Genomic DNA, 21,144 nt, shown 5'->3' on the forward strand with positions numbered 1-21,144 from the left:
GAATGCAAATATTTCAAAGACGATCTAAAACCGCTCAACGGTAACATATTTAAATAAGGTTTTAAATTGTCCCAAACGGAAACTGCACTGACACAGGCGGTTTGATTACAGTAATATGTAGGGGCTTTTGTTAGGTGAAAGTTATTTGAGAAAGCAAACCTAGTTATATTTTTATTTGTGAATCGCTGAATTGGAAGAGCATCGATGGAAACTTGACATTCGATGACTTTATACAACAGGACCATCAGACTAGCTTCCTATGTGGAAGCACCAGGAAGTACACCCAATTATAGACAGAGTCTTATATGATTAAAGGGGAGAAGTGTTATAGTTTTCAATGCCCGTTTTCGGATACAAATCAAGTGAGACATATGAGCGTAATAAGTACTTCGCAAAGCAGTAATGCAATATTTAATGTGACGAAAGCGTGGTAAAGGGAGAGAAGTGTATTAATGCTAAAATCTGAACGAATTTTAATTAAAGATCTTATGCCAAAGCCAATTTTCCCAACTAATGAATCAATGTGACCGTCAAATTTTAGATTGTAATCTACAATGACTCCTTAGAAAATAACACAACCTATTTGCTTAATTTGAACTTTGCTTATCCGTATGCGTAAATAAGCTCTCGCACACCTTTGAGGAGAATGTAAAGCTGTTATTACGATATCATCGAGCGATGCTCGAGGGACGAGCATCGCTGAGATTTAGCACTGTTTACGCTTAAATAATCTTTATGACACCACTTTTCCAGCCGGCGTAGAGTGTAGTTTAGTTTACCTAAAGGTTGAATGGGGTTTTCGGCAGATGTTACAATCGTTGTATTGGTGTAAAGAAAGCACTTGGAATAATCAAAGTGCCGCGAACGGCCAGTCTCGCGGCAATTTTGCATGTATTCTAGGGCTGCTTTCCCGCTCGGAAAACACCTTTATGTAACACGTATTGTGAAACAGAAAGCTGTATCGGGAGTTTTTCACGTTGTCCTATAATTTCCTCTTTGACACTTTTATCTAATTAGAATATTTTAGTTTATGTAATTAAAGCTAATTAGATAATTAGGCGGAACCCAAAAAAAATGTGAGCATCTCCAAGCAACAGCAATAACATTACCTTGGTTTTGTCCAGCTACGTGGCATTTGCATACTTTTTTGGCTAAAGTTATGTCGGGCACCCTGTACATTCATGTTGAATGTTAAGCATTGCTGGTTTCTCAATAGCTCGCTGAGAATACAATGCATCTGTTTTTAGAGCTAGTTTTCTTGATCGATGAAAGTTTTTGCTTCATCTTGTTAAGGATTAGGCAATTGAGCGTTATGTTTACTTTGGCCACACTTTTCTGCAAAATACTCGTAGGAGGAAAACCAACTTCAAATATATTAAAGCAGCTTGGCAACTGAGCATAAGAATTCTTGCTCGGGAAGAATTTCTGCTATAAAGCGGTAAACCAAACTTGGCTAGAACATGGCCGCGCGCGGTAGAAAATCGCTTCGCCGTATTCTATGCTGTAGCGCAAAGCGCAGAGCGACTTTTTTGAGAACTTGAATTCGCTCATTGTTAGTGAAAACTGTTCGCGTGTTTAGTTCAGCCGGTAACAGGGAACATCGCACACCACAGCTGAACAAGCGAAGAGAAACTGACAAGCACGCGGTTTCTTGGCGCACGCGGACGAAATTTCGCTGCGTAAAGTGCCATGGCCCCCAGAACCGTAGCACTTGACGTGGAATAGACAGCGCTCGTCATACTCGTGGCACTTGCCGCATGCCTTGTCAAGTGGCTGCTGTAAGAAAATAATAAACTACATTAGCACAGATTCGCAAGCACTGATAATAAGCTCTCCTTACCTTCATCGATCAGGGACCCCTCTTCCAGTCGAACAGGCGGCACAACCGACTTGGCTTTGGCCGGGTTGGCCTAGTCCCTTTCTGTGAAGTGGTCCGTGCAGAGGTGGTAGCCGTTTTACAGCCAACCGCAAAGGTTTACTGGACGCAGGATCTGCCAAGAAGCTGAATTCTGGCGAAGCATGATCACACAGCCTTGAATTAAATGTTCCAGTATGTAGTAGCTTTCGCCACCTTCACAGTGATTCATTAAGTTAGAAGAGCCTTAACAGTTCAGGAACTCACATTTGCAGGGGTAACCGTGTCCCGTAAACTTTTGCTGTTTTCTGTACGTTAGCTCCCATGTCAACCCCACCAAAACTCCCCATTAGCGTAATTTTGCCAAACGTCACGTCTGAAAAATGTGTAAATTACCACGTAATCATGATTAGAGAACACCTAAAAGCAAAGCCAAAGTTGAGGGTACGAAGAAGCGACGAAAAAATTCTGTCCTAGACATAGCTTGAAAAGTGAAGTCAACCTTGGTCGTCGTGCATATAACTCGAACTTCTTGCAATTCAAAACGCAAACGGTGACTGCTATACGTAAGTGATTTTTTTACTTCTGCCGTGTTAAAGAACATTTAAACGTGTTATTGTCACAACAAAAAAACTGGACACCAACGTGCCCTCCATCATAACCAGTTTGGGTAGCAAGCATTCGGATACCTTCGACAAATATAAATTTTCTACTCGTGGAAAAAATAAAGACCAACCGCTAACGTATTCCGAAGCGAAATTTCCGTCTGCGCGTCAGCGAGAATCGATCGGCCTATGTGCGACCGTAAACAAGTACCAATTTCTTAGAACACCACAGAAAAAAGTGCCGCCTCGCAAAATTAAAAACTCTATTCACTCGAAAACCACCACGGAATATCTTTTGCTTCATCATAGAGCTATTTCGACAAGGATAGCGCTTGTTCCTTCATATCGACTGCATAAAAATTTTAATGGATTTTTGTTTCCGTTTGGAAACGGAAAAATGCCGCCCAGCTGTTCCTCCCCGAGTCGCTACTCCCCACAGCCGCGCAACATGCCCTGTGCCCTTTTCTCATTTTTTTCGACATTTCCGAAATGTTCGAGGGTACAGAAAGAAAATTTTTAACTGAAAAGCATACGAACAAACATGCACGAGCGTAGAAAGCGGCAGGAGCAGACGAACAGAATGGCAGCTGAAGCGATAAAAGCCAAAGCTCCGTCCGTTGGCGCGACAAATGAAGTGGCTAAATAAAGATATAAGACACAGAAAAAAAGAGCTAGAAGCACATTTTATTTCTATACATAATTGCACCACTTTACTCTATTAATATGTGGGTTGAAAAGACAGAGCCACATATGAAAAAGGTATTTAGTTTTACTTTGATTGCCAATTTCATGGTGATGCTCTATTGCCAATAGCGAAACTAGCCCCACTGTCCACCCACTGGCCGTGGTAGCTACAGCTCCCGAGATACCCCAGCACCATGGCTGATCGGCCTAAATAAACGGTCGCCACGGCGGCTACTTCTTCGCGCCACCTATCACACACTCCTGTTGGCTCATCAGGGCATTTAAACACAAGGTCCTTGAGGCAAACGCTATACTGATGCTATTGTCGCAGCAACAACCTCCCACGAGAGCTCCCCGTGCTGCGAATTCCCTCCTCGTACTGAAGAACTAGAACGAACTGAAGAAGCAACACGAGGCGCGCGTAATTCGTGTAAACATCCATGCTGGTTCATCAGGGTCCTTAAAAGCAAGGGCCTTGAGCCACACGCTAAACCAATGCTATTGCCGCAGCAACATCCTCCGATGAGGGCTCGCACAGCGAATCCCTTGCTCGCTACTCAAGAAGAGGAACAAACTGAAGTAACACGAGGCGCGCATAATTTGTGTAAATATCCATGCTGGCTCAGGTTACTGAAACACAAGGACCTCGAGGTACATGCTAAGCTAATACTCTTGTCGCAACAATGGCCTCGGACGAGAGGCCGTGCTGTGAATCGCCATGCTGCGAACCAACCTGGAACAGCTGCAAAGAACTACTCAGGCCTGTGACCGAATGTTCGTTCTATTTATGGCGTGCGGCCTTCACAGGCGCGATCATGCATGTCTGCACTGCGCTCCTCTGAACGTGGCTAATACAAAACACTCTTGAAAATTAGCACATAAGATCGCTGTTGTGCTCCGCATGAACAATACGGGGATACATAGCCTACTGATATGGTGATGATGCCACTTCGGACTCCAAAAGACGTTCTAATGCCCGCAGTGAATGTTCTTCAGAAGTCAGGCCTGCAGCTACGATGTACGCTTCGGCTATGATGTGGGGCAAACTGTTCATCTCACGTTGAGAATTTTTCTGCTAGACCAAAAAGAACTGCTCCCACGTGGAAAACATTTTCTATGGGCACCGATGCCTTTCGGTCCTCAAAGGTGCACCAAGCACAAGTTTCCACTTTTCTGCGAGACGCTCGTCTCAGCGGGGTACCTTCATTGTATTACTCATATTGGATACAATGATCAGCCCACCTGCTATGGTCTCGAAGTGAGGCTGCCAGTATTGTAAATAATTAAACAACTACCTTAATTAGTTCATATCTTGGTCGTTGTAATAAATTTTGCGTACATTGCGTATTTCTTGCATGGCCGGAGCATATCCTTTTATTTCTTTTCGCTTTCATCAGTAGTAAGCGTGAGACCAGGCAAGCATCTCCAGTTTTCATTCAAAAGCCTTTCTGTCTAAGTTGGGAGTTTTTCTCAAGTAAATCAACGCTGGTTACAACTATTGAACTAAAGAATGTACTTCCGAATGAAATGCCTTAATATTTTTCTTTCGGCGTGATGAACATTTATCTCACACAAGCTTCTAAGGGCATCGGTTGTCCTTACGTTAACACAACTTCAACACTTGTTGGATAAATATGAAATGACAGTAAGATAATTTCGGAAGATTATGAACGACAGGTAATGTACTGCCGGAAGTCTTAGGACTTCATTTTGCTGACAGAGCAACCCGATGCAAACATATTTCATGTCTCATTAGACTGTTGCTGCATATGCCTCAAACTTTCATTACGTGTGTCCATACAACCGCTGACCGGTAGTTATGCCGGCGAAAATCAGTGAATGTTCGGCTGTAGTTCACTATTACGAAGGAGTTCTAGTGCGATAGTTTTAACATTGGGGGACCGTGTTTTCATTTAAAGGAACTTTAGGTACTATAAATACAGATAGGATCAAAGCATTCACTCAAAATTTACGACGAGCAAGTATACTGCGCAAAATAAAAATAGGCATACAATAATATGTATTACTGTAACAGTTGCTACGTTTATGCATAAATACAATCCCAGACTGAGGTTCCGGTAGTGCAAGTATGTTCAAAAACACGTTCTCACCGATGATAGCATCTCATGAGCTTACATGTGCTGCACCTTGATGGCTCTGTGAATTGTGTAAAACAGAAACATTACCTTATTATTAAATTAATTTTTGTCGCCACATTTGCACTCATGCTAGCTAATGATATGAAATTTGAATAGGCAACAATAACATCCAGGCAACCTCCCACACTGCCAAAGCTGCAATTTTATGCTTGGAGCTCAGCTTCTTTGGGTAAGGAACTAAATAATGTTACTCTTTGTCTAGTCTTGGTATGAAAATAGCTGCAAACATGATGTGATGCTTCATTAAAACATCACATAACGTACACATGCAACGTATAAACTCATTCACGATGTACAAAACCTTGCAGATTGTTCTCAAACAGTGTCTTGTCACATCGCATTATGTCTGCAAATGACATAACAGATAAACAAACTGCTTGTGCTTGCTTTTTTTTTCTTCCGGCCACTGACACGAAAATGAGAAGTGGGATATGCCATTACGCAGATGGGTCGAGACAGGGCAGAGAGAGGTCCTTGCATTCTTCAAGCACCACACACAGTGGTAGTTGATCTGGAAAACTTCATTGATAATAGCGTGGGATCACATATACTTATCCAATTTTTTCTCTTTGTCAGGGCATTTAAAAGAACCCTACAAAAACGGGTTGAGGCCGGCTATTGCATTGAGGTTTTCTTGTCGTGGTCACGTCAACGCTATAGCCCGTCGGGCTGAGCGAACGTCGAGCCTAGCTCAAGACAGCACGACTGCACGGGGTAGGTCGACCCAGCCCGACGTGTATTAGGTCTGCATATTTAGCGTACTGCTAGCGGCAATTAACCGAACACGCTGCCTTCTCTCTGCCGGCCTCGGCGCAGGCTGTCGCAACAATATTGATCCGTCAGTACGAGTTCATAACAACTCTGTCAAGTCCTGCTGTCTGAGCCCAACTTCGGACGCAGTAGCGGAAGTTGGGCGACGATGCGACGGCGTCTTGTAGACGCAGCCATGCCTCCCTGAACGCCGACAGAGACTAACTTGTGCCACACAACATCGATATTTTTCCAAGCGACACACGCACTGTCAAGTGACGGCTTTTTTTCTCTACACAAGGATATTAAAGTGAAGCGCATCGGTAACACAGTTGCAAATATATAAGCGATAATGCTATTACATGTTTTCCTTACATGCGGTTTTAGCAAGCAACCAACTATGCTGACGGAAATGAAAGACCGTCTTAAGTAAAAAAAAATAAAAGTATAAATTTTTTACTGAAAATAAAAACCGGAAATAGTACGCCTATATCTTCAGGAAAAAAACTTGAAGAACCTCGTTTCCGCTTATACTTGCACAAGCATAAATGCAGAATTTATTGCAAAGAAAGCTAAAAAACACAGAGTTGCTTTTTTTAAGGACAGCGCTTTATTCGCGCTGCCATGAACCTGACCCTGGCCAGAGCATGCTGATCAGAAGGTGAACCATCCACATACCGGCATTGTCACATTGTCAGAGTGCCTTCTATGAAACATACGTTGTGCATGGTTGCACAATAACCTCTGATTAGTGCTGTAAGAACCTTATGCTGCAAAACACTTTCTCGACAGCAGAGAATCATAAGTGTTGCGTGGACTACTACACATCCTAGTGCGCATATGGCGGCAAAATTTTAAAAGATTCGCCAATCTGGCCCTCCGAATGACGCTTGAACAGGACCAGGATAGGCTTAATGTATTGAAGATATAGTACATTTAAAATATACTTACTTCGCATGTGGCCTCGCCTCGCAAGATAACTTCAGCGGTAGAATAGAAGCTTTTGTAGATACTTAAGGGAAGATAAAGAACGCGACCTTCACGTATTTGTGATCTTTGTTCTTACAGTAATAACATGCGCTCAATGTCATAACGACACTGAAGAGTAGTTGGCGAGGCGGGTCATCTTTGTGCAGAAAGGGCACTCGAACCTTCGATGAAAGTTTATAGGAAAATCACTAAAGGTTTCTGAATATCGATAAACGCTGCAGTTCCGCCTCTAATTCCAAACATTAGCAAAATAAATGCCGCTGTATTATAGGCAGTAAGTCGAACCACGGTTTCGTATGGCATCGGTAGCATTAGATAACCGCAGATGTGTGAGAACCACATGCTTTCAAAAAACGAAATACTCTCTTCTATGACTCTGATTCAGACATGCGAAGAATCTGGAAAATAGTTTAATTTTGGGTAAAAACTGTTCTTGCACGCTTTTTTTCTCAGGGCTTAGAATGCCTAAAAAACGAAAGGCCCAATCTGCCGGATAAAATGAAATCTATTAATATAATTTAAGCCAAAGTTCGATTAGTGTCACTTTTTGAATATAAACATTCAGGCCACATTATCTTTCTTCGTTTTTTTAACATTAGTATGGTCTTGATCTTCAGCATCTCATCCATTTGTCGCTCAGAAAGGGGCAGAAATTTTCGTGTCAGTACTTCAGCAATCCTTTAAGTTAACGTAAAGTGTGCATGAGCCGAGAGGTTGACCGTTGTGTGCTTCATTTCTGAGCTTGCGTCTCCTCGCATCAACGTAAGGGCACCATGCCGCAGTAGTCCGCCTGAGTTTACACCGCAACAGCACAAATCAAAGCGCCCCTACGCCCCTGTTCTACTTTCAGAAGTTATTCCGCCAGTAAACCTTCTTTGCAAAGAAATAGCTTCGTTTCGCTTTCTTTCTTGTTGCAGCAAGGAAATCCTCCACAGAAATTCGTTCTTCAAATTGGTTCTCAATCTGGACTCATTACAAGCCGCCAAGGTGGCGCGCTCCCTGACCACTCAAGTTTAACTTGCACACATATGGCGCAATATAATGAAGTTGTTGCTTGTGACAAATGACATCATCATAGACTTGATGCCAGCGGGCAATGTTAACTTTTTTTTTAATTATGGGGTTTTACGTGCCAAAACCACTTTCTGATTATGGGGCACGCCGTAGTGGAGGACTCCGGAAATTTCGACCACCTGGGGTTCTTTAATGTGCACCTAAATCTAAGTACACGGGTGTTTTCGCATTTCGCCCCCATCGAAATGCGGCCGCCGTGGCCGGGATTCGATCCCGCGACCTCGTGCTCAGTAGCCTAACACCATAGCCACTGAGCAACCACGGCGGGTAATGTTTACTTCACAGGAATAGGAGCGTAAACGTTAACACGTAGTTTTGTATATGTTTCAAGCGTTTTACATTTTAAAGAGCAATATTAGCTCTTTGTTTGGCTGGTTAAGCTCTAAGCCACCAGGTGGCTGAACCGTGCAGACCGATCAGGACGCTCGCGTACGTCTACGCTAAAACTTCTTCATCAGCTTGAGTTTATGCCTCCACCCATCCGTCGAAACGCCCAGCTCGTCTATGGCTACCGGAATACCAGACACGTTCGGCGCTGCGACAGAATTCTCGCAACGCACGCTGCTTCGATAGCTCTCGCTTGGGGTCGACTGCCAAGTAGCTGACTAAGAGGCTGGAGAGGCTTCGCGCGCTCGCTCCTAACAACCGGAAGTAAACGACACGACGTGCCATCATGACGCAGAGCCAGTGAAGGCGGAGCTTAGCCGCGATCACTCGGCGAACGAGCTGAGGACAAATTGGATGATTATGGAGAAGGGTAGCTTGTAATAGCACGTAGCTCTCTTAATATAAGGCGCTTCACACAAATTGCGGTACTAATGATTCACTTTAGCTGTATCCTACGCGTCTACAAAATTTGTCCGAACCGTTTCAGGGTACCTTTAAAAGGCTACACTGCGTTCTCAATGGACCAAAGGGTCAACATAGCAAACTATGAGAACTTATGTTGCGCCAAAACGTCTAAAATGCCGCAAAAACAAATAATTAGCTTTTTTTTGCGATACCAAGCAAAATTTCTGTATTTGTACTGCAGAAGGTATAATTGGGCGTGCACTGTTAACCAAATGTACACCCTCTGGGGTGTATATTTGCCACACAGCAATAATCGGCACCTGTTTTTCTTGCGTTTCCTTTCTTGAAAACGCTGCGCTCGCTACTTTCTTGTCGAGAATGCTCTGTCATGCTGATAGCGCGCATGCCGTTCGTGAATCGGAAGTACCGGGCTCGCAGCGTTAAAAAAAGGAAATGCGGACAAGACAGAAGACGACTACTGTTGTGTGACTAGATACGACCCAAAGGATGTAATTTTGTTTACGAGTGAAGGGAATCGCGGTCACTGACCAAGTCTGATGAATAATCTGACGTTTGTTTGAGAGTGACGTTGTTTAAGGGTGTGTAGAACCGAAAAATTGCCACGTTGCAGCGACGTGAAGGACCAGACCACTCTCAAGGTATGAATCACAAGTTCAACTCCTTTTTGGACGAACTGGTGCAGAGAAAAAAATAAGCAACCCTCAAAGTCGACGATAACGTGGAGCGCACTCGTCGGTTGGCGAAATTGAAAATCCCCCGTGCACATATCAGGTGCACATTAAAGAACCCTAGGGAGTCAAAGTTAATGTGGAGTCCCCCACTACGGCACGCCTCGTAATCATACCGTAGTTCTGGCGCGTAAAACGCAAAAATGTATATTTTAAGAGTAGTCGGTTATCGAAATCTGATACGGGATAGGCGCTTTCGTAATTTTATATGTATCGCAGTACATTTAGCAACAATGGCTCGAATTCGATCACATTCAATTGCGTGCAACAACATTCGTGTCGCGCGCACAACCTGATTAGTCAAGGTGCAAGCGCAGTGTTATTTTAGAGTGCAGCTCTTATGCGCCCGTTCCTGCGGCGACCGTCCGCGTAATCGAGCGAACGAGCACAGAGAAAGATCCCGCTTCACCAAATGTACGGTGCTCGCTTAAGCTTTCAATAATGGAACTTCCCGTCTGTGTGACGTAGCATTTGCTGAAAGATAACGCCACTTTGCATTTGACAACCATGTTGTATTGAAAAAAAAACGTCGCACGTTGTTTTTATTATTATTATTATTTCGATTGTAATGAAACGGGACCTTTCGCGGTAGCTCAGTTGGCTACGGCGTAGTGCTAGTAAGCACGAGATGTCCAGTTCGATCCCGGCCGTGGCAGCCACAATCACAGGGGGCCGGAATGCAAAAAAGAAGAGAGTCAATGGTGATTTAGCGGTAAAGCGAGAGGTGTGAGTTAGGCATTACGTCGCACCGCACTAGCTTCACAGGTCATTTTAGTTCACCCGACACATGCCCGGCCTCTTGGAATAGCGAAGTGCAACTGACGTTGCTCCGGAGAAGACTGGGGGGACGGCGCTTCAGCGCCGCCACCCTTTCCCTCTCTCGATCGCCCATTCGCAGCTGCGCAGCCATCTCTCTACCTTGCCCAGCTCCGACTAGTTTCTAAACCACACACGCTCTTTTAAGCAGTCCCATTGGTAAGCCCCTGTAAGCTCTCCTATCCGATCTCTACTTCCCCCATGTGACCAGCTTCACGCACCCGGGACCAGCTTCACACGCTTCACACTGCTTCACACACCTACACTTCTTTCCACTTTGACACCCCTAATGCAAACGCATTCAAATGCTCGTTTACTGTGGGTGATTAATATAATCCGAAGTTCCCAACTGCAGCATGCCGTATAATTAGATTGTGGTGTTGGCGCGTAAAACCCCAATTTCATTTATTTAGTAATTATATGGGCACTCAAAGCGCGTTCACGCCATCGGCGCCGCCATGCTGTCTTGGTCTGACGACGCATGCGCCGCCGCCAAATGCTGAATACAAAAGAAAACGCAAATGGTATTGATGATGGCGCTGCAATGAACGCCTCGTGACATTTTAAAACATTTATATCAAAATAACTTTAGGATGCTCACCCGTGCGATTAAATATAGTAAAGCGTTTGAGACATTTGTCATTGCAATGCTGTATGCTTGCGAAAGCGTCGATACAGACTTGCAGTTTAACTTTTTTTATTGTTCTTTTCCTGGCACCATATAGTTTCATAGTATGTGCCCGGCACTATGTAAGTCAACTTCTCTTTTTCTAGTTTAAGCCCTTCGAACCTGCCTGCGAGCACGGTGATTTTGACAACAACCCATTGGAAGCTGCCTTCATCAGGGTTTAAGAGGGCGTAAACGAAGCAGCCGTCAAAGTTTATCTTCACCGTGAACTTGCAAGCCTGGAACAAAACATGGAAGATTAGGAGCTCGTAATCTAGTTCACAAGTGCACATGGCTGTGCACGATTCTGTCTCAAGAGGGATAATGTAAACGTTTTACGCAAGCCTCTCTGAGTGAACCATACAGATGTGGGAAAGGGGAGAATACAAAAGGTTCTTGTGCTTAGATTTAGTTGGACGCTAAAGAACATCAGGTGGTCAAAGTTTACCCGTCACTCCACTACACAGCTTCTGCCCCAGCCACAGTTTTGCTTTGTGGCGTCAAACTCCATAAGTCGATCATTAAAACCTTTTCCAGTCTGCGAATCTTTCAACCAAATGCAACCACGCTCAGCGAACTACGTAGAGAACACACACAGTACATCGACCCACATCGTCATCGGCGTATTCGTGATAGCTTCAGCAGGCTACTTCGGCTGCTTCTAAAATTTAAATACTCAATTATCGCGAGCAGGCCTTGTGTAGAAAGTGCCACGATATATATGCCTCACTTGAAAAAAATGTCTTTATTATGCAAAAGTGTCACTTACCGTGGTCAATAGCTTCTTTTCTTTCTTAATACTTGGGTTGCCCCATCTCAAAATTACAGACTCTATAGTCAGATTATTTAGCTCGAGCATAAACGGCTGCTGCTCTAGCCCTTTGTAGCAGGCTGGAAGCCAAGTTAACGTCTTGATGCTGAAAGGACAGTTTACGCCTCCATAAGTGGACCACTGAAAAAATACAGTGCAATTACTTCGCTTCGATTCTGGATCCATGGTTGGATTACACCCACTGTACTCGGTCCAGTCTACCTCAGCAGTAACGGGGTGTCTGTAAGAACAAAAAAAGGAATAGGTGATAGCATTTTACATTGTGTGTTCTGAAATTTATCCCTACTCTAACCGAAACCACAGCCCAGATTAAGTGGAGCTGACCTACAATCATAATAGTCACATCATTCGAAACCTCCGTTAAAAGAAATTCTGAAGTTTTTATTGGTCTGTTTTGTCTTCAACAAATATTGAAGCTGGTTAACTTGGAGGGAGATTGAGTTAGGGGCCAACTCCAAGTTTCCCATTCAAATATATGTGAAGCGCATAAATTGTTTCGTTAGAGAACAGTTGAACCGATTTTAAGCACAATTAATAACATGAAAACAATTCTGTCCGCTTTTGAAGTCTCAATAGAGGCGATTTTCTGAGTTATATAGTTGCCAACCTGGCCTTTCAATTTCTTGTATTTTCAATGTTGCAATTTTCAACAATCTTGGTAATAAAAAGGACGCCCTAAGTAAAAAATTTCCTCCCTATGGTATATATATTATAACTGTTCCCTTTAAATCCAACAATCCTCACCAAATATAGTGCAGTTCATGGCGAACAACATGATTTCTCCATTCGGTTGTATTTAGATTAAAGCTCCAGAAGTACCGCGTCATCTTAAACGGGATTCAATGGTCATTCAATTTTATTACTTCCACAGGGCACGAATAAAGTGGCCAAAACAGTCAATGCGAAGGTATTCTTACAATACGTGATCAGAAACTGCCGATGTTCATTAGTCAGGAAGCCCTCTTCGAAACCCTACGGACTGTGTTTCCTGTGCTGTAAACAGTGGTCCCGTGAACAAGTATGGCTAGCATGCGCAATGAAGCGCCGGCATATTGGCCTGGTGCAGTGATGGGCGGAAATTGTCATCCACCCGACTTTATCGTGAAGCTCTACGAAGAGAAGCAATGCGGGTCTCTCAGACAAAAAGTTTTCCAGTTGAAAAATTCATCCTGGTCTGAGGATCGAACCCAAGGTCACCTCGTATTCGGCTTGTCCTGAATGGTCGTTCCATCGCATGAGCTTACCAGGAGACTAGCGGATCACCGAGCAATGCCAGTGACAATGCCTTTCAGAGGTGGTCGCATCTACCATCTGTGCTAACCAGGAGGCTAGGAGATAGCAGACGGGATATTAGCAGCGAGAATTTGGAGTCGCGCCCTCTCGCGAGTGACGTCATCGCCAGGACGCCGCTCGCGCCGGCTCGCTGGGCTGCCGCGCGCGCTCGTTTTCTTCGTGTATGCTTGGTGTATGGGTGGCTCGAGCCGTACTTATTGAAGGATATGTCGGCTTCTTTCTGCTGCCATGCCTCAACCACAGTTTCTTCTTCAAAAGCGTGTGAATAGAGAAAACTTGCGGCGTGGATATCGCAAGCTATGAAGCGTTGAAGGGGTCTACTGGTTTTGCAATGGGTATATGCGTCGTGTCTGTGCATAAATTTTGCGCAAAGATAATGTCTGCCAATTCAATACGCGAAGTTGTGCATGAGGCATTGCTGAACAGTTAACATTCCCTTAGTACTTAGCTATGAGACACATTGCGTTTTACATGGAAGAAAAACTTGGTCATTTGTGTCAACATGTATATTATCCGTGTTAGAAAGACAGTGCCCAGCGAAGCTCTCATCATGATCCTTGTTAACTCTGGTGAGTTGTTCTAGACATATGTAGCGACTTTATTAATGTGTAAAAGAAAGGGTTAGGCGCGCATTTCGTATGAAAAATATTGCTGCGATTTTCACCGCTCTCTGAAACAGGCCTCAATAAAATGAATTGCTCGTGGCTGCTAACACGAAGGCGCCTCAGTAGGGTATTTACATAGTTAATTCACAGATACCATAGCAGCAATAACCTGAAAGAAAAGTTTCATGGCTAAAATTGATAGCCAATCAATTGCAAGCGATTATATGTTCCATGGGTGGCCCTCATTAACCTTTATCGACTACATGGCACACGCCTCAGGCAACGGTAGCAACCAACTGTCGTTATGGCTAGGCACGCATTGTTCGCGAAACGCATCAGTTCAATACAACTGCGAATTGAAACCATGAAACAGTGTTTTATAGCACCAATTGCAATGCCTAAAGTATACTCGAGGTACTACAGTGCAGCTTAGACTGCCTATAGAAAAGGAAAATTCAAGCACTTTCTGCCTCACCATGTCACGATCCAGCGTTGTTTAGTTATAGAAACGGAGACCTATTCGCTTCGTCGTTGCATGAAAGAGAGCTTCGCAAACCTTGATAAGGAAGACACCACAAGCGTTACATATTTCACCTGATTTCTGACCCTCCACCGGGGAAGTATGATATCTTCAATACGTCCCACACTACTAATTATGTTGCCTTTGAGAACTGTATTGTCGCGTAAGAAATGAGCTCTTTGAATAAATTTTCTCGAACGAAGACGTCGTAAAAATATATTTGAAACGACCGCCATAAGTATACAAGCAGAGGGAACGAGGGCGAAAAAAGGAAAACACCGCAGAAGGCACCCGGACACCGCCCGAACTGCAGCAGACGACAGGCGTGAGTCCGTGCCCCGACGTCACGCGAGCGGCGCTCGCAGCGCCCCTGTAGTTCGTTCTCGGGGCTAATAGCAAATAAGCTCTACGGAAGCCTTCAAGGTGGAGGAAGATCATGTTTCTAGCGAGGTATAGTAGTTTGCCGCTGTTATGCTGTCATACCTTAGAGCCTTCAAGCTCCGGTAAAACAGAGGCAACAATGAGAAGTATACGGAGCAAGACGTAGCGCACGATGGTGCCAATACGTCTAGGTCTTGTTCTTGCCTTCTGGGACTTAAATGTTCTATCTATGAGAATATAATTGTGGCAAAAAAAAAAAACAATATCTCGAGCGCAGTTAAGAATTGTGTTGTTGTTTCCGTTGTTATTTTCTTCGTGGCTTTAACATATAAGACGTGCTTTTCCACCATCCTACGAAAATTGTTAACAGGGCAGGATATAAAAAATGACAGAGAGCCCCAGAGGTTGCACTTGCTCCTTGAATTTTGCAGATTTGAACTTCAAAGCTGCCGATTACGTATTTATTTATTTATTTATTTATTTATTTATTTATTTATTTATTTATTTATTTATTTATTAGCCAAACGCGCATTTCAAATCAATGCAGAATAATTCATGTACGAACAAGCACGGAGCGAACCCTGTACCGAAGGTAAGAAATACGCAATGGCGCACAATTGTGCATTATTAAGCCCGTCCCCCCCCCCCCCCCCCCCCCACTCTTGCACTTTTGCCAATATACCCTCTTGATCTTTTGCTACTTTCTTGTTTCATCTTGTGACTCTTCTGAGTTCTTTTGCATATTTGTAAACTTTATGTTCATATATCATCTTTCGTCCACGCCTTTTAGCCAAGCTTGCCTTTCGACATAGTGCACAGTAAAATTAGTATTAAATCCTAAGACTACCGGAACCAACTTGACACTTTATTCAAAAGTGGACGAACGTAAGGATAGCTTACTTTTTCGGAGGAGGCTGTCGCTGCCAGTAGGCGAAATCCTCTGTGAGACCCCAGTAGGAAATACGACCTCCGCGTGTGACATTCAATTCCTCAATGTATGTTTTGACCAGTTCCTCCAAGTACAAGCGAGTGGAGACACCTGGGTTGGATTGAACTGGAGAACATATAAGCGTTGAGGTTTTAGTCTTATCGCTTTCTTAACAAACGGCACAAAATGTAAGAAGAGCACGGCACTGAAGTTTCACTGCACTTCCAATGAATCGATCAACCGATCGATACGTCAACCGATCAACGCAAATTTTATTTCAGCACGCGCCAAGCAAGGTGCAGGCGGAAAGGTGCAAGTTGAAGCATTCTAGGGTTTCACCACACGTGCAGCTCGGAAGCAAGTATAGCGCGTTCACTGCCAGACATAACGTTCACACTCCATAAAACGCATTACCCTAGGAAATTCATAACCCACTATAACAAATTGCGTTATAATATAGGTGCAGTTCGCACGACTTCAATATGCTTTCAAGTGGGAGTTATCGAGGTGCAACGGCGACACTTTAATCTTTTTGCGGTCTACTGATTTCCAGCAAATATTGAAAGAAAATATTGCACAATAAAATTCCAGCAGAACCCGTCACGCGACGACGTTAATTCGATAAGCATTCAAGCAGTGTAGCGACGTACTTTACTGACACCGCCAGAACGTGTCATGTACGAGCCGTGTACTACAGCCGGGTTCTTTCATGCTTCCTTTGGACACGCTGCGCCATCCAGGGGCGCCGCCATGAAGTCTCCCTAATTTCTCAAGGCCTCCGAGATTGCATCGTTGGCGCACCGGTACGTGCCGAAACATGTGTCACATGCGAGCAGCATACTGCAGCCGAACCTACTATTGGGGGCGAGGAGCTACGGAGTCGCCATCTGTCGGAAGCGCCTCCCTTGCGTAGTACGAGGGATCACGCGGCGCGCTCCTCATATGTTTCGCTTACGGCGCTCAATAAAAACACCACGCGGCAGCCCTACTGGACATTTATGTAGGTGCTCTCAAAACGAGGGAAGTTTTTGACTGTCGATATAATAATGTTGGGCAAACTTAAAGCACAGAATCGTTTACAGACGCTATCTCTTTACCAAATACGTACAGCGAACGCCACTACGCGCGGTCGCCGTGATGGAGTCTCCCGAACCGGCTTCTTGCGTGAAAGGTAGGCAAACGCTGAAAATAAACTATGTGAAATATGTTCTTATAGTAGGCTGTCTGTATAACCAAATGGGGCATAACATAACATAACATAATGCAGCGATCGCACGGGTTCGCAGTGACCGACTGCGCGTCTGCATGCATGTCCGCGCACAATGTTTTGCTTTCGTTGTCAGTGCGTTTTCGCACCGTGCCGTGAGCTTTAGGCCGCAGCATTTGACGGTACAGTCGCAACCATTGTTGCGTGGACGCTATCGGAACTGTTCAAAATAATTTCGTTATAGACACTTCGACGCCTACGGTAACTATGATTTGCCGTCGCGACGATTCAATCTTTTTTTGTCTTCTAAATTCTTGGACATTTCAATATTATTTCTCAAGTTGCGTCGCACTGTATGTTTATCGGTCTTCTCAGCGTGCGATTTCCCCCTGCTTCTTTTTTGTAATCCAGTGCATTAATTCTTAACTCAAACATGATCATATGCCATGCCTTTGTTTAATGTGCGTCTTACCGCCCCCTTTCCGTTCCAGTGAACTTGCCAGTATCCTAGCATCAACAAGTTCGCAGACCAAACCATCCTGACATTTTCTTGGCAGCGGGCGCGGGCGAGCGTTTCTGCTACTCACCGAAGATCGCGCAGTCCCTGCGCTGTAGCAGAAATCTTCCTCGCGTGTGTGCTTGCTGCATGCCCGAGTTGTAGCCGATGGCTGTCTGCCGGTTCTAAGTTTCGCCAGCCAAGCTTCACGCAGGTCCTTGCCCTGCGGCTACGTGAGAATAAGGCTGACACCGGCCTCCGTTACGTGCGTCCTGCACTGCTGCACCGAGCAGTAGCCTACCATGCTGCACGCCTCCAAAGGCAGCCACTACCCATTAGTAGTTTCAGATGTTGTCAAGTTGATACCCCCCAAGGCGGTAAAGCCTCACCACTTAATCAGAACCGCGGCGCAGGTGGAACTTTAAACTTTCGTTTTCAGCTCGCTTCGGTGCTTCCGAAGCAGCAGACGCGGCCGCTCTGTCCGCGTGATACCTCATGCCACGTCACGCCGACGATGGCGCCAGCTTTTCCAGTGGTGGAGCTCACCGCCAATACTACGCCTCCTCTGTGTCACGCTGCGCAATCTAGCGACGCTCCCGTAATGTCCCCCTTCTTCTGTATGGCCTCCGAGATTGCATCGGTGGCGCGCCAGTTTGTGCTAACACCGATAAATAATACCTCGCTGCCCGAGCACGTTTGCGGCTCAGTGCATAAGCATCGGGCTCTACTCTCTTGATTCCTGGATTCATATCCATTTCTAGATGGTTCCTTTTGTTGCAACACATACACAAAGCCGTCGGCTTTGCCTTCAATATTAGGAATTCTGTGTTTTGTGCTTCATTATGTTGGCTTCAGCCTCTTGACATCTTTTTCACCACCGTTTTTGTCCTGTGCATGTTCGTTTTCTGTGACACGCTGCAGTTCTGACATAATCCTGGTTATAAAGCGCCACCAAATTGATTCTTTTTTCCCAAATGCCAAGGCTTATAAAGCCTGCCATAGAATTGCGATCCCCAAAAGAAAGAGGCAAGCGCTAGCAACTTTCATCCCAGCGATCGCACACACCATTAGGCATGCGATTAGGAGGGGTAAGGAATACTGGAAAAGCACAAGCAGGCGGAAACCTGAAACAAGGCCACACCATAGATTTCGAAGTTGTTAAATGAAGGTCCGAGACATCTCAACCCTCGCAAGAGTAATAGGAAGCATGGGAGTGGCCTAAACATCAATAAATAGCTTTTTCAGAGCCACATTCGGTTTCATTTCTCAGACGGTGACTATGTAGTGACGTCATGATTCAAAAAGTGGTCACTTGAGAGCAGAAAATTGCGACGTTTTGAATTCTACATCAACTGAAAAAAATTTTACTGAGAATTCACGGCGTCGGGGATCACATCATAGTAAGAACCAAAGTTAGCAATCGTTACACTTTACATGCAAATCAAAGTGACTGCTTTCAGTTCCGTTAGTAAGCAGATACCAGGATACAAAAGAAAGTGTAGCATTGGCATACAGGGGCAGTATATTGCCCAACTACTTTGCATGCTATTGTATCAAATTAAACAGAAAATGATCAGAAAATGCGCCGCTGCAATAGGTAAATACTTGCTGCTTAGCTACACGGATGATTACAAGGAACACTCGAGATTCCTTTTTAATTCTAGATTACACTTAACGCCCAATTAAGCTTGACATCAACCCATACAGACAGCGCGTCGGCGATGTCACACTTAGTGACTGTTTTCAACACTACTACTATGAGATGCTGCATGGGATCATAACGAATGACTCACCATACGATATAACAGTAGTTACATACCTCTGTTAACAACACACCAGAGAATCTGGAATACAGAAGGTGAAGTTAGAATGCGCAATTACAGACAGGCTTGAACTATACTTAAACCAAAACTGAACTGCTGGTACTTCTTCGCCGCAGAGACCGTTGTCAGGAAACGATACTATTTCATAGAAATATATCATGAATTTGTGTCATTTGTTCTGGCTTTCTAACTAATACTAGGAACTTAGAGCAAGCTTTCAGAGCGCAGTGTCTTCTTAAGACGATGTGGTAATCAAATCAATTCTACTTTCTCATTCTAAGGAGCATGACAAAGCGGCATTCTGACAGCCCATGTAATTCGTCAATAACGTTATATGTCCTATTGTTCGCGAAGTGTGGTAAGAGAACTATGAGCTTTTTTGCAGTGTAAGGGTTAAATGGCCATCGATGGAGTCTTCTACGTCAAGAAAATCACATATAACATATATATAATGACACTACGACATAACACATAACCTGACATAACGTCATATAAGCCGACATATTCGCCCACATATAAGCGAATAACATTACACTCAAGAAGGTAAGCTACCGTCCTCAGGACATGCTCTCTTCCTTCACCTCGACCAATGCTCGCCCGTGCACATGTCTCACTAACTCACTACGTGTGACGTCGAACTGCTGAGCTCGAGGTCTCGGGTTCGAGCTGGGCGGTGACGGCTGCATCCCGGTGGCATCCGAACGCAGAAATTTTTCTTTCTAAGCGTGGCTTTCTTTTCCTCTCCCCCGTCCCTCCTTTTCGGGGGCTGGCTCCTGGCTACTGGCTGCAGTCTCGCACGATTGGCTGGTACCTGACTTAGTGCAGGTAAGTATCGGATAAAGCTAAAACCAAGGACACCTCAGGCGGCAGGGGATGTGCGTAAGGCCGGACTTGAGTTCAAACATAAATACACTATATATGCTCGTCATTCGATCGCCTTCATTTCATAGTGAGCGTTCATTCGTTGTCGTGCCGTCGTTGTCGACCCGCCGTCTTTACTTTGTCGGGGCCATCGCGCCGCTGTCGTCTTCCCAACTAGCGACAATCCCTGTTTTTAACGCCGACAGAGCGATGTTGTCCGGAGTAAGATGACGTATGGCGTTTGTTGAGTGAATAATGGGTGATGTGAGGTGTGTGGGGGAGCAGACAAGTACGATTCATATGTAAATATGTTCAGAGATGCTATACCACGTGTGTCACACTGAGAGACACCCATTAAATACACCAATTTGCTCGAGGCAACCTCTGAGCATTTCCTTTATAACGAATTTCTGTATCTCTCTCTCTCTCTCTCTCCCTGAATAAACATGGGCGCATACTCCGTGGTGCATTCCCAATGGGCCAATTGGAATAATACTTAGATAAGTAAGAAAATTAAAAATCATTTCGACCGTTATGCACCATTCCATAAGAGGTCTTTGTGCTTCAGGGAAACTTGTCAACCGGCATTATATACACATTTTTTATGTCGCGACTTCTATTTATTACGCAGATCCGGAATGAAATCAGTGGCATTACGTTAATCGTCGGTCACAACCCCCTGAAATGCAAGCCGGTGCTTCCGTTGACACATGCCTAGCTGCACGAGAATAGCAAAGGCCAAATATGTGAAGTTTAAGAAAATCAAAGCAGCTACTGAATATCATGACATCTTCCATTAAGAGGTCTGTGTATCTCCAATCTTTCTGTCACTTTCTGTCACGATCTTTCTGTATGGGTTGTCCATCTTGGGTCATGAGTTGTATGTCTTTGTAGGTTTGTGTGTTGTAGTTCTTGGGATGTCTCCCCTTTAGCGTTGGTCTGTACAGCAACAGCTCAGATTTTTCGGCCGAGCATGTTAGACCGGTGCCTCCTAGGTATTTCTCGACTGTTTCAACAGCTTCTTGTAGTCTCTGTTCAACCGATCCATCACTGCCAT

At 44.5% G+C, this 21,144-nt stretch overlaps 1 long non-coding RNA gene across 1 annotated transcript in view; it reads right to left on the reverse strand.

Annotated features, from left to right (window-relative positions):
- Positions 1-11,915: 11,915 nt before the first annotated feature.
- LOC129383908 (uncharacterized) overlaps positions 11,916-21,144 on the reverse strand; it is a 207,750-nt gene continuing 198,521 nt past the window's right edge. Inside the window, exon 3 of the long non-coding RNA XR_008611729.2 lies at positions 11,916-12,193. This is a non-coding gene — a long non-coding RNA (uncharacterized lncRNA). The remainder of the gene's footprint in view (positions 12,194-21,144) is intronic.

Source organism: Dermacentor andersoni, chromosome 9 (genome assembly GCF_023375885.2).
Source record: "Dermacentor andersoni chromosome 9, qqDerAnde1_hic_scaffold, whole genome shotgun sequence".
NCBI classification, from domain to species: domain Eukaryota; kingdom Metazoa; phylum Arthropoda; class Arachnida; order Ixodida; family Ixodidae; genus Dermacentor; species Dermacentor andersoni.